Here is a 14,024-nt window from a genome sequence, read left to right on the forward strand (position 1 = left end):
ATGCAGTGATGGAAACCCGTGTAAGGTCATGCAATGCACACTAGATGTGTGCTGGATTTGACTGTTCAGTGTGTGATCTAGCGGGGTGGAAACAACTGGAGAGACAAGAGCTTCTGTTCGCCTGATGGCTAATCTCAGATCAGTAGACGAGGAGCCGGTGAGAGAAGCTGGTGAAACCTTTCTTCTTTTTTTTCACCCACCTTCAAGTGCTCCACTTCAATCCAGTTTTTCTTTTGTTCTTTTATTTTTCTCACTGTGATGTTTTTTTAGTCCAGTTTCTAAAAATCTCACCAGTCTTGCTCACCCTCCCAGAACTCTCTTTTCCATCACAAGCCTTTCTTTCCTGCCTTTAACCCTCTCTTGCTTCTCGCTGAATTTGTCCATCCCATCTCCTTTGCCTTTCCACACTTCCATCACTGCCTTTCTATCCCCTTCCTCCCTATTTCCCTCCTTCTTCCCCTGCTTTGGTTTTGTGAAAGGCGGCTTTATCAGCAGGCCTGAATGGTGCAGGTCCACTGGAGGCATGGACAATGGGCCCATCATCAGAGGGAAGCAGAGCCCATGAAAGAGGAACAAAGACCTTCAGCCCAAGAGGGGCCCCACTCTGCACCTCACACCACCACAGCAACAGCCTCCACGGGCCCTGCTACTGTGTGTGTGCTTGGGGGAAAAAAAACATGTGTGTTCTTGCCTATAAGAAGGCAGGTGCTACCCCTTGGGATTTCAGCATTATGGATCTGCCCCCCCCTGAAACGGCTTGGCTTTCAGCTATCATTCTTAAACAGGCTGCATTCCCCTGCTGGCACAACGCATGCATTATTGTCCAAATTCATGCCACGATGCATCATGTGTTTGTGTTTGTTAGCATGTAGAAGCCCTTAGCAATCCACACACGCTGGCCTGTAACATGACAACACAAGCACATGTCATGAATATGCAGGTTCACTTCACTGTCTCCTCAGGGGAGTGGGAGACTCTTTAAAAGGAAACATGTTTGTACAGGAGAAGCTGTAGCCGAGTGTGAGATGTGAGTCCTGTCTGGTTTTTCAGTGGAAAGTGACCGGACATTATAAACAGCTTATCTAGTCCTTCATTTTTCATGACAGTTGAGGAGGCGTATTCTTGTGCGCTGTGCACCTTCCAGAAACAAACATGATCTGGAGAAGTACAGTTAAGCCCGATGGGAATGTCATTAATTTTGAAGGTTTAGGCCATAAACCACAGTATTAGCACATGATCTTTCTCTTGTTCACCTGGATCTCACTATTTTCAGGCTCCAAAATGAGCTTTGATATTTGACTTTTAGCCAACAAGACCAAAGGGGCTGTCAGTGAAATCATGACAACCACTGAGCCGGCCTGTCAACAAATCACTCAACAACAGCGAGTAAGGAAACTCAATCCACTGACTAAAGAGACAAAGGTAGTAAATGGTCCTTAAAGTGTGATTGCTCAAGTTTTTGGACAAGATTAGTGACTCATCTCAGGAATCTAGGGGTGTTCAGTAAACAAACTGAAACACTGAATCCTTACTGTAAGTTGAACTAAGTAGTATACACTGAACCGGCGCCACTTCACTGATGAAAATGACAAGATGACAAACTCACAAAACCAATCCTAAGTGGGTGACATCATTTCCACAGCCACAGTATTCCTACCAAGATGTTTGCTGTGTATTTAAACTGTTGTATTCGACAAAATAATTTAGGTTTAAAATAGTTTTTCCGGCTAAAGCTCACAATACTGAGATGGTGGTGTTCTTGACAAGAAGCCAGGATAGTTTGGGATGAATTTTGGCAGTGTTATTGTGATGTGGGCAAAGCTACTGACTGCACATACTGCCTTCATTTTATCGAGATGTAGTTAACTAAGAGTGTTATCGTTTTTAATCCTACACACATGATGAAATACTGGTTCATTCTGGGACAAAACTCAGCTTTCCACAATCTACAATTATTGTAGCTTCCCATGGCTTTGAACTCTAAAAGGTACATCATGTATGGATTTCTCTGCACTCAGGACCAGGGGATTTTTATTATGAATATATCCAGTGGCTACAGCTGCTGCCACAGCGGTGAGTGATTATTCTTGCCGGTCTGTTGATATTGTGAAATAGTATTTAATATTTGAGGGGAGTTGAGGTCATATTCATCAGTTGACCTTAATGGGCTGAGCTGTGCTCACGCAATAGAGTGCTCATTAATTTCCATTATGCCAGTAAAGACCTCTTATGACCTGGTGTGAATTATACACTTTATCTAGAGGTTGAGGGCCCGTAAGGTGACGGTGGGCCTTTCTTTCTCATCATAACAAGGTGAAAGGTGGAAATTATGTGCAGGATATTGTCTGTGTGTGTGTGTGTGTGTGTGTGTGTGTGTGTGTGTGCGTGTGTCTGCGTGTGTGTGCGTGTGAGTGTTGTGCGTATGCTTACTTGCTTGTGCATGATCAGCACCTTGAATATTAGTTTGTCATTTCTTTGCCTCCCAAATGTCCGCCCTGACAGTTGTGGTGTGACAGCGGATGCTCAGCCGCCGACCTGGACCAGAGGTCTTTCTATTTGTGAAAACAGACAGGATATGGGGAGCATATTATGCAGCCCACAGAACAGGAGACATGCAATCGACCTCTAACCTTGGGCCATTTCGAATCATTATCTCCTAGCTTAAGAGCAGAGACTAATCCTTGCTGTGTTTACCACACAACTGGCACAACAGCTGGATGGTCTGTTTACAGCCCCTGCTGGACCTCTTGGTGGGCTGATACATATGGATACTATCTGGGATGATGTGTCCTCATTTGGATTTCCACCAATGGGCTTCAAGGAGGCATTAGTGCACGTACAGTAAGCTATGTTCATCTCAAGTAATATGAGGGGCTCAGCCCAGTCTGGTGCTCTAAATCATCCTATTGCCATTGGCAAATTTCACTGTTCCACTGAAAAATCGTATTAGTGAAGGATTATTTAGTGTCCATGTTGGCCAGTGGGGTAGTGGGCACTGCTGGCACTGGTGATCTGCTATTAATGGATTGGTGATTTTAGTGGTTAAAGATGTGCAAGGAGCACAGCAAGTGCCAGGTAACACTTGAAAGGGACTCAGTGAAACAAATTCATGTGTATTTGTGGAATAGGTTGTACTGCAATCTTCAGATCACGGGAGACAGTTAATATGGCAGGTTCTACTTTGCACTCAGCAATTTACTCCTACAGTACTTCCTGGACGATGATCAGTAACAAGTGCAGTTATGTAGATGGTCAACTGGCTTCAAATCACGTACAAAGGTTCATCAGACCTAAAGGAGTTTGGCATTTTGGAGAAGTATGCGTTTCTGCTTTCTTATTGAGAGTTAGATGAAAATGGTTGACCTCACTCTCATGTCTGTATGCTAAATACAAAACTACCACCAGGAGCTGGTTAGCTTTGCTTCGTATAACAACCGCAAACAGCTACAAGGTCGTGCTATTTACATGGGAAGTCCACTTCATGTTTTGTTTCTTTATTTGTGGTTTAAGTCATGAACAAAACAGTAGCTGTGGGAGAATTTCTGTTCTTACTTCTGCAATCATACTAAGAAACAACAGTATCGTTATCTATACTGTACATCAACAGTATATGGTGGATAACAACAACAAAAAGGCGACTCAAAGAACTCTGACATTTGGAAAAACACCGACTGTGTACAGTATATGTCACGACCTTGAGGGTATTGGAACATTTCCATTTACGAAATTGCGAATGCCTCGACAGTGAGTCTCTTTAAGTCTTGTCATGTGGAGTCATAAACAAAACACAACACCACTTGAAAACATCATCATCATCTCCTCCTGTGGGCGGGGCACACCTCAAAAAGTTAAATAATCTCTGACACAGCACAGGGCGAAGAGGGCCATTTGTTATGGACAGCTTAAACACAGTTTTAGCCCGCTGCTGCTACGGCTAAGTCTAATTATGTGATAATAATATGAAAGGAACAGAGCTAATAACACGAAGGGAACATCAGCTGAAAGTCTGGGTTATTTTTATTCTCTTTTACTGAGATGTGCCTTTAACTGAGCAGGGATTGTGTAACAGCTCTGCCAGGACAGGTGAACCATGTAACCATGTTCTGACTTGTTTTCATTCTGTTGAATAAGTACCGCCTTGAGCTTGTATCCAAACACACACACACACATGCACAGACACATTTGTACTCAACTCACTCAAATGAGCCCTCGCTGACACAGACACACAACAAACGTCACTCTTTTTGTTTTACTCATCCTGCCTCTACTTCATTTCCTCTCTCTGTGTCCATTTATAGATTTAAAGCATCGCACAATGCTGCAGATATGTGTTCAACTTTTGCCTCCATTTGACACCACTTAGTGAAATCAGCACTATTTCATAACACACCGTGATGGCCTGAGAGGGCTTAGCCCCGTGCACGGCTGGGCAGAGGTCACAGCATTGAAGGCTAGTTGATTATGGATAAAAGGCCAGCTAAGGTCTTTTAATCACTCTCTCTCTCTGTATCTAGGTTTCCATTTGAAAAACACTGTGCTCAAACTCTTGTTAATAGGGTGTAGCTGAGGATAGCAGCATTAGTGGTATATGGGGATGAACTGAGGCTGTGCCTGGAAGTCATCAGTGTCTGTCAGCAATGACTCTTTTGCCCCACTCTGGGACCTCGATGCCACAGCAGGAGTCAGGTTTGTTCTGGGCCATTTAAAGGGAAATGAACTGTGAGCAGTGTCTTTTATTTAAATCACATAGAAACATAACGGATGTGAAATACTTTGAAATCATTATCATCCTTCACGAAAGATGAAATAAGATATGTTAAAACAAAAAAAAGTTAGACCCATTAGAGATTGCCAGTGCTTTAATTAAAAGTGCGAAGTAGCATTTTAACATCAATTAATCTTTGAAATTACTTTTTGAGATCATGATTTTTCGCCATAAAAGCTGCAAATGCTTTCAGAGTTGGTGGTGGATTAAGGCTGTTTCCAAAAACTTAACTGACTTCAGTCACAGGAAACAAAGGCCTCTTTGATTCTGACTCATACTCACGCAGGGTATACACTGGTATAACTGGTATCTTATACAAACGTTGCACAATTAATTTGACAGCTTTGACCTATTGTTGCTGCGGAATTAATTAATGTAATCCTCTATATGTGAACTGAGACAATTATCTACCAGTTGTTCAAATTGCAAACTGATGACAGCAAGGGAGGAAGACATCTCATGTATCAATCAATCTGTATCAATGCTCCATGGGAGGGATTGGGATTACAAATCATCTCAATGGCTTTTAATATGGATTTGATGCTAAAATATGCTGTGACCTCCAGCCAAAGAGGATCACTGCTTGAAGTGATCAATGTATGAGAGCATAGCACTCCAGTGAATCTACAGTGTGGTTTATGGCATTAAACTGCACCATAGAAATACAAAACCCCCAAAAAAGAACTCAAAAAGATTTGTCAAAGAGTCCAAAAACAAAAAAGGGTGGATTTGCTTGGTTGTTGCTCACATTCTCAAACCCATGGAGAATTATGAACGAAGTGAGGCAAACAGCTTTGGCTGCAGCAAAGCAGCTGTTTGCAGAGGAAAAACAAATCTCTGATAAAATCACTGAATGCTGTGGGCCCGACACCAGTGAAGCTAAGTGAAAGTGCAGCTAAAAACAAGACACCAAATTAAAGGGCCAACCCAGCAATTTCACACATAAAAGCCTGTTTTGAGCGTTGATGCACAAACCCATTCGTGGCTACAGAGGGAGCTGCATGACGTCTGATAAAATACCCCCAATGATGTCACTTGAGTCAGTGTTGGTTGGGGTCGAAGACAAGGAAAAAAATAAATAAATCATGACATTACCTGACCTCAGCTTCCCCTGCTGAGGCTAGATCAACCGTTACCACCCTAACACACCCAAATCTGTTCCTAAGTGGAGATGTGGTTGTGGTTAATGTAGGTGCCATGTTTGTGTGTTTTTAAACTGTCCATCAAGGCTCTGATAGGTGTGCAATGCCAAATGGGTGGAGTGCAATATTACCCTGTGTTTGCTGATGTCTTATATATAAACAGCTGTTTCTCACACATTCTCCCCATCAACTGCAAGAGGTAATAAAATGTTCGTTTTTTTTTCACAGGTTGTTTGCTTTGCTCCAAGCGGCCAAATAGATTAATGCAGATTTGAGTGAATATCTTGACTTTCTGTGATATAAACTTCTAAACTCAAAAACTCTTTTACAAGCTTTTGTGAGTCAAGAAGGTCAATAATGAGTCTCTTTGCTCACATATACACAGTACAACATTGTACCGTGGCTATGTTTGATGTCAAAGAGGTGTAACAGAGATTTATTAAAATCCTGTTGGAGTGGATCCATAGTGTAAATCAGTTGGATATCATTTAAAGGGCTAGTTCATGGGGAGCGATTGTTAAATGTGTGTTGATTTTATTGGGGGGGGGGGGTTCGGTACAAGCCTCCTGGTACACTGTGGTACTGTTTGAATGTGTTTTATGAAATCCACCACATGTGCCACAGAATTACACGTGTACTGTGTAAAGTAAAAAGCCGTTCCTTACCTCAGTCCCTGCCTCCCTCAGTATTTACTCAAACACACTGATACACAGTGAAGGCAGCACTTTGATTAGGCACAGGTGCGGCTTGTTAATGGCTGGACCTCTGCTGGCTCCCGACCAAACAGTCATGTTGCGTTCATGTCATGTCGGATTTTCCATAAATACAAACTGTCAGCCTGCAGGGGACAAAAAATAATAAATTGAAAGTGCAACACAGCTCATAAACACCGTAAAACATTGCAAACACTGTATCTACAGATGTTTCCAGTCCAACTTTATACCTACTGTAAAAAAAAAACACATTGACTCTACTGAAAGAATAAAAAGGCTGTGAGTTTTATCGTTGTTAAGTAAAAGTAGAAATGTCAATCTCAGCATTTCTAACATCTTTCATTTCATCTCAATGCTTCACCAGTCCATGTCAACATCTCATCGATCACTGTGGCTATTAACACTTTGCAGACTGGTGGTGTAATGTAGCGCTCACGCAATGCTGATGTGCTGTGAATGGACATTTTGGCTTCAGCCTGAATGATTATTTGCGCTTTGGAACGAGAACCAGCTCTCTGTTGAAGTGGACGCTTGGCTGTCAATGAAACAATGATGAAAACAGTGACAACTTCTAAACATAGAAATCACGAATGTTTTCATGAAATCGGTTTTGAATGTATATTTTAAAAGCCACACAACATGTCCCTCTGACTTGGCATCAAAGGCTGTGAGAGAAAAGAAACTGAAAGACATTTGCAAAATTAGTTTGTCAATATGACATGTTGGGGGAGCATTCCCTGAGGGAAGTGAGTCAGGATACCTTGTGACATCTAAAGCAGGCGGTGGAAGTAAGAGGATTTGACGTGTGCTCACACAAGGTAAAAAATTATATGTATTGTGAAGTGCAGCATGTTTTACCTTTAAACTGAATGTCCCTTCATATCAGTGACGTGTCGTCAGTCTGTGGAGTTCATCAGCTGAAATGTCCAAAACTGCATATGACAAAATCAATGTGTCACTCATGTTCATATAGCATGAAATATTCATGCTACATGATCTTATGCAGTTTAATGTATATCTGTAAAACATGGTGCTGGTGTAGAACATCAGAGCGGCAGCTTCTCAGTCACACTGGCAGCATGGCTCCGGGGAGAGCCCACCACTTTGGTCCAGACGGAAATGTCTCATCAACTATTGAATGAATTGCCATAAAATTGGGCACAGACAGCCATGATGCCTGGAGGATGAATCCAAATGACTTTGATTAGCTCCCGACTCCCCTCCAGTGCTTAGTTAAATGTCTCAACAACTATTGGATGCCTGGCCATGAAATTTGGTGCAGGCACTCATGGTCCCCTCCAGATCAATTGTAATCACCACTACAGCCCGTCCCAGCTCTTCTCCACCTCCCTAACTCCAGCTTATTGAGCAATTTGGAAGCTTCGCTGGTTATAATATAAACTGGGAAAAGAGTGAAGCTATTCCCATCTCCATAAATGCAGACAGGTTTTTTTTTTATTTTACGTACTACTCCTTTTAATATAATTCTAAATGAATATAAAACACATGGAGTAGATGTCATAAATACGCTAATCCCTTAAGGTGTAGTCTAATAGTGAAAGTCAGGTTCAGCAACTGAAGTGGGTCGTATTCACACCATCAAGTGTTACTTAGCACAACTTTTAAACTAGTCACCGGTGACCAAGCTGTTTGCTTCCATGCAGACTGCTAGAATGAATCCATTGAGTCTCATCCACAGGTTAATGCTCCTGTGAAGTGTCATAACAGGAGCTAACAAACACCTGTGACTGTTGCAGAGTCAGTGCTGAAAGGACAGGTGAGGAGAAGTTGCTTCTAGCTCTAGTACTCACTGTTGAATAATAGCTGCAGAATATGGCATGACATTTTAGGTGAGGTCCTTCAGCATGAATCACTTACTTTCTATCAGATGTTCCACTGATACATCAAGTGGTATTTAGCTATAAACCAAGAGTAGCCTGGGAACAGGAGCCCTAGAAGAATGTGCCCCATGAACCAGAGCAGGAAATTATTAACAGTATACACAGGATTTCTATTAATGCCAGACACTCATTAATTCAATTCAAAGTTGTGCATACAACCCCATTATACCAAATCCAGACTCTCTGCCATCTTCCCAGGGGTGTCCCCCCCGCCGCCCCGCCGTGTGAGGAATGAAGACAGGAAATAGGTACTGTACTCACTCACTTTTGGTCCTTCCCAAAACCGAAGCCCCTCCGGTCAGTTATATTTGATTACCTGTCAAAAGCCTTTAAAAAAGCATTACTCCAAACCCCGTGCTGGCAACCCCATTTCTCTCTGTGCCCTTTTGGCCAAACATTTAATTTGGCAGAACTGGAAGTCAGAAAGAAGCCCAGAGTTCATATATGGGTCAAAGAGTTGGCAAATGTACTTCACCTCGCAAAACTTTAAGATGCACTTGTCAACAAGTATTTTATTTTTTTCAATTTTTTTTTGCAAGTTTGGCAACCACTTCTTGACAGATGGGAGGCAACCTGCACTTGGGATAGTGTTGGCTGCTGCGCTGTGGCCTTGACACTGTGCACTTTCTTGCATTCAAATAAAAATGATGTCTATGGAACAGAGCTGATGGTGCTGTTTACAGGATATGTGAATATATATCACTGTTTTTTGTACATATAGAGGCAATAAAGGGATTTGGGTACAAACAACCAATTCAAATTGCTCTGGTGATTCATTCACTTGCATTTTACCATTTGGTTTATGATCAAACATCTGCAGAATGACTTTCCATCAGCCCCAGCTGCACTTTGTGTTTAGTGCTAATTAGCAATAGTCACCATCCTAACCCACTCTTTGTCAGTATTGTAGCATGCCAGTGTTAGCATTTAGCTCAAATGACTGCTGTGCTTAATTACACCCTGACTGAGCTGCTGGGACAGCTGTAGACTCTTAGTCTTGTTTATCCTCAAGTCCAAATGAGTTGACTTAGTATTATCACTTCAATGCTGACATTAATATAATGATGAAGAAATGTGTGTTTGTATCAAGATCAAACCATTTGCCAACTTGTATTTAAGCTACAAAGAAGGTATTTGATTGTCCATGAGTGAAGACGCTCCAGAATTTGTCTTTTGATAGCGTAATGAGGCAAAATCTGCTCCGCTATTTTGAACTTTAAAAGAGAGCAATTTATAGGCACAGATCAAAAGTGAAAAAAATCCAAGTTCCCCGTAATAAAACTGATTCTCTTTAGACTGGATTTCCTTTTGAAAAAATGTGTTTACAAACAACAAGATGTCCTCTCTTCGCAGCTTTCCTGTAAAATTTAAATCAGTATTATGTATTTCCTGTGATACTCACTTGCGTAAGTCTGCAACATCGCAAATGGTTGGTCCTGTCATAAATACTCTGTCACAATGGAGACAAGCATTAGCTATTCCTGGGCTTAAGTTTTGACCAGATGCCCAAAGTGTGGACACACGTCTGTACACACACGCCCACACAAACACACACACACACACTCACCGCATGAGGTCCATGTCTGTTTGTGTGAGTGGGTCCCCAGCTGTTGAGTGCTGTGCAGATGTAGCAACCAGAAATTAGGGATTACAGCTAAATCTGGAGGCAAAGAGGAAGAGGGTGGAGGGGAGCAGAGGGTGTGTGTGTGGGGGGGGGGGGGGGTGACTGCAGAATAATGAGGAGACTGGAGGGAAGGAACGACCATCTACAATGAAGACAAGGTTTAACAGGAGCTAAAGGAAATACAAACTGATCAAAGGATTAAACACCAATGGTGAGAGAACGTAGGCGAGAAAACTTCGATAAAACATGAGAGTGTTAAAGAACACAGGGAGCAAAAACAAGTGAAAGCTGCAGGGAAGAAATAAAAGATTGCTGTTAAAAAGACAAACTTTCCCATGGTGAGAAGAACTAGTGAGGCTGTTGCACACTCGGATCTTTTTTTTTTTTTCCTTCCAAGTAATTACAAATTCACAGATTTCTCCAACTTTCTCCGCATTGAATCTGCAGAAACGTCTGCGTTGGAGCTGATACTGTAGGAGGAAGCTGCAGTTATAGGATCTTAAAACTCACACACTCACACATGGGAGAGAGCCAGGATGTTTTTGCTAGCGGAGTTCCTGCAGAGGAATAGTGGAGCTTTAAGCAGAGTCTTTTCTATAATTCATAAGAAACGTTCACCTCTTTAAATGGAAAAACATTAGAAAGTGGAGGACTGCATGAGTGCGATGTGTTTCTAAATGTAAATACATATTAAAGACCTCAACTAGGGGAATAAAGTCTTTGTCCTTTCACAGCCTCAGCTCTTCCTCCACTTCTTCCAGCCCTGGGTTACAGTCAAATCCTGCACTCTTTAATATTCAAAGCATTTTCACACACACACACACACACACACACACACACACACACACACACACACATGCTGTTGGTGCTAGTACTAGAGGCTGCTGCAGATGGCAAATGTGGTCTGTTTGATATTCTGTGATAACTTTCCTCCACTTGTCAACACATTAGTCAACTGATCTGGAGAGGATTGGAAAGAGCCCAAATTAATGTGCGCAAAAGCAAAGCCCTCTAGGAAGCTTAATGCTGTTCTAATTAAAATGCACATTCACATTTTCCTGCCTCTCTTAAGAGCATGTCCAAGAAAGTCTGTCTTATAAAACCTTAAATTAGTGGGCTGTCATTGTGAAATTAGAAATTTTTATATAATTTAGGAACATTATTACTTCAATAAATTGAAGTTTCTGCCTTTTTTCGAGGAAGCTACCTTTCTTTCTTTCTTTCTTTCTTTCTGAGGGTCGGCTCAGGTTTAACGTTGACCCCACAGATCCCTCTCACTGTGAAACATAACAAAGTGAACCCTGACATATGACACTTGTTACCTTAGCCATAGCTTGCTTTCGTCACCAGCGGACCGTCACGTCATGTTCTCCAACCATGCCAGTGTCTCCGTTGCCTAAGCTGGCATCATATCACCCAGGGGATTACATGATGTCATTCTGGATCCAGGAAACGTCTCTATGCCGCCTTGACTCAGCTCCAACCCCCCCCCCCCCCCCCCCCCCACCCCACCTGGGTCAGTTTCCATCTGCAGAGGAAGAGAGTTGACTCACTGTGATCTGAAGCCGGAGGAGTGTCGAGTCAAATCCAAAATCCGGGGAGGACTTGAAGGGGTCTTGTGAGGATAACTTAAGACCAGGAGACATGATCCTGAGGTACCACCTGTGACATGGAGAACAGGTACAGACAGCAGGTACAACAGTGAAACATACCTAAGTACATCTCCCCCAGAGCGGTTCTTAAAGGAACGGGTTCATGTTTTCCCCATTTCTACCCAGACTTAGAGGAGCTTTTGTGTGGATTAAACTAACTAAATATAACAAGGTAATTAAAGGGCTTTATAGATGTGAGAGAGCAGATTATAACTAGATAATAAATAGATAATAATAACAGCTGCTAAAGCTATCAGTCAATTAGCACAATTTTAAATAAGGAATTAGACTCAAATATGTAACTGTATGGGACGTCGTTTAGCTCAGTGGGTAGAGTAGGTGCCCCATATGCAAAGGCTACAGTCCTCGCTGCAGTGGCTCTGGTTCGATTCCACTGGTGGCCCTTTGCTGCATGTCATTCCCTCTCTCTCTCTGTCTCCCCATTTCCTGTCTCTCTCCAGCTATTCTATTGATTAAAGGTATAAAATCCCCCCCCCCAAAATATATAACTGTACTGTACAAAAGTGTACAAAAATCAATATTCTACTTTTAAAATATCAATATCATCACATCACATCATAAACACTGTTTCAAAATGATCAATTTGTCAATAAATAAATGGCGTAAAGTCTTAAAAATACTCCAATTTGCTCATGAAATCTTCAAATGCTACTTTTAACATGTTGATTATAAACATGGGTTGCTATAACCCCACGCCCTCATGACCTCAGTGTCTGCAGTAGTACTGTAGGGAGGGCTGGGTTGGGTTGGCTCAGGGTGAATCACAACATAACAACATGTGAACTGTAAAAAGAACATTCTGTCTGATCTCAATATTAAAAGAGCAAAAAAAACATCAACAACACTGTCCCCGGTATTCACAGATCAAGGGAATAAACTTAGAATTCCATGTAGAACAGAAATAGTTGACATTTTAATACGGCCTTCACCCCTGGACTAATGTAATCCTGAAGAGTTGGGAAAATTTGTCAGTACAGTGGGTCAGCTCATCCGTTCATCTGTTGCATAAGACACAATACTCTTTTAAGCTGTTTCTACTTTGCACCTTGTGGCCTTTGATGGCCTTGCGGAAGCCTGATTTATTTCTCTTATGTTTCTTCACTGATTCATTGTGTTGTTGTTAATGCCCAGTGTCCCTGCATGAGCAGCCTCGCTGGCACCATCGAGCATGAATCAAACCAAGGGTTACAATGATGTCACGCTAAACTCCCTGAATGAGTTTGGGCAGATATTAAATTTGAGTTCTACTGAACTCCAGCAGCTTAACCCAATAATTCAGACCTGCCCAGATGAACAGAGACAGCTAAATCTATCCAAGCTGCACAGACCACGTAATACATAAATCAACCCAGCGTTGTCATCATTGTTTTTCTGAATTCATTCTTTATCTAAGAGGCAGACATACTTGGTTAATCTGTTGCATAATGTTTTTCAGATGTCCCGTATGCATGTCACTGTCTGTCCCGACAGGAGAAAGCTTTGGCGACACCTATAGGTGGGAGGTAGAACTATTTGATTACACACTGAGTTGCGTGAGATTTGCTATGTGATACTGTATCTGCTGTCTGCCTGCATCTTAACCTGGTGCCAATGTTTCCCACGCCACCATATTTCTTTTGTCTTCAAAGTGTGTTTAGAAGAACATCTGACACAAGAAGAGCACAATAGATTGAAACCACACTCCAACTTAAACCTGCTTTCAGAAATATTCCAGGAATGCATTAAACTGTGGGTGGGAGGGGAAAAAAGCTTCCAAAAAAGATTAGTTATAATACAAAGAAAAACAGAGGCTTTTTAAAATTAGCACAAATACAGGCGGGAGAAAGGCTTGGCTCATTTTAGGAAAAGTAAATACCACACAAAGAAGCTGGGCACCAGTGAGCAGGGGCGTTTCTAGACTTTCTGGTGGCCCCAGGCAAGAGGCAGCTTGGAGGCCCCCCTACCCCCAACTGTGGCCACAAACAGTAAAGTTAATGAATCCAAAAATCCCACACCATTGACGATTCAATTTTGCACTATGCACAGTGTTTTGTGTACACGGACATTGGACATTGGAATGGACTGAGAGTTCGTAAAAAGACATTTTGTATGAATATCTGAGATTGATATATGTTTTAATCTTGTCTGTGTTTAGTGTGTAGTTTTCATACATGTAGAAAGTCTGGCATAAAACGCTGCACTGGTTCGGTCATTAATCATCGAGTTT

The sequence above is a fragment of the Trachurus japonicus genome, chromosome 11, assembly GCF_045865225.1.
Source record: "Trachurus japonicus isolate A0001 chromosome 11, Traja_1.0".
Classification (NCBI taxonomy): domain Eukaryota; kingdom Metazoa; phylum Chordata; class Actinopteri; order Carangiformes; family Carangidae; genus Trachurus; species Trachurus japonicus.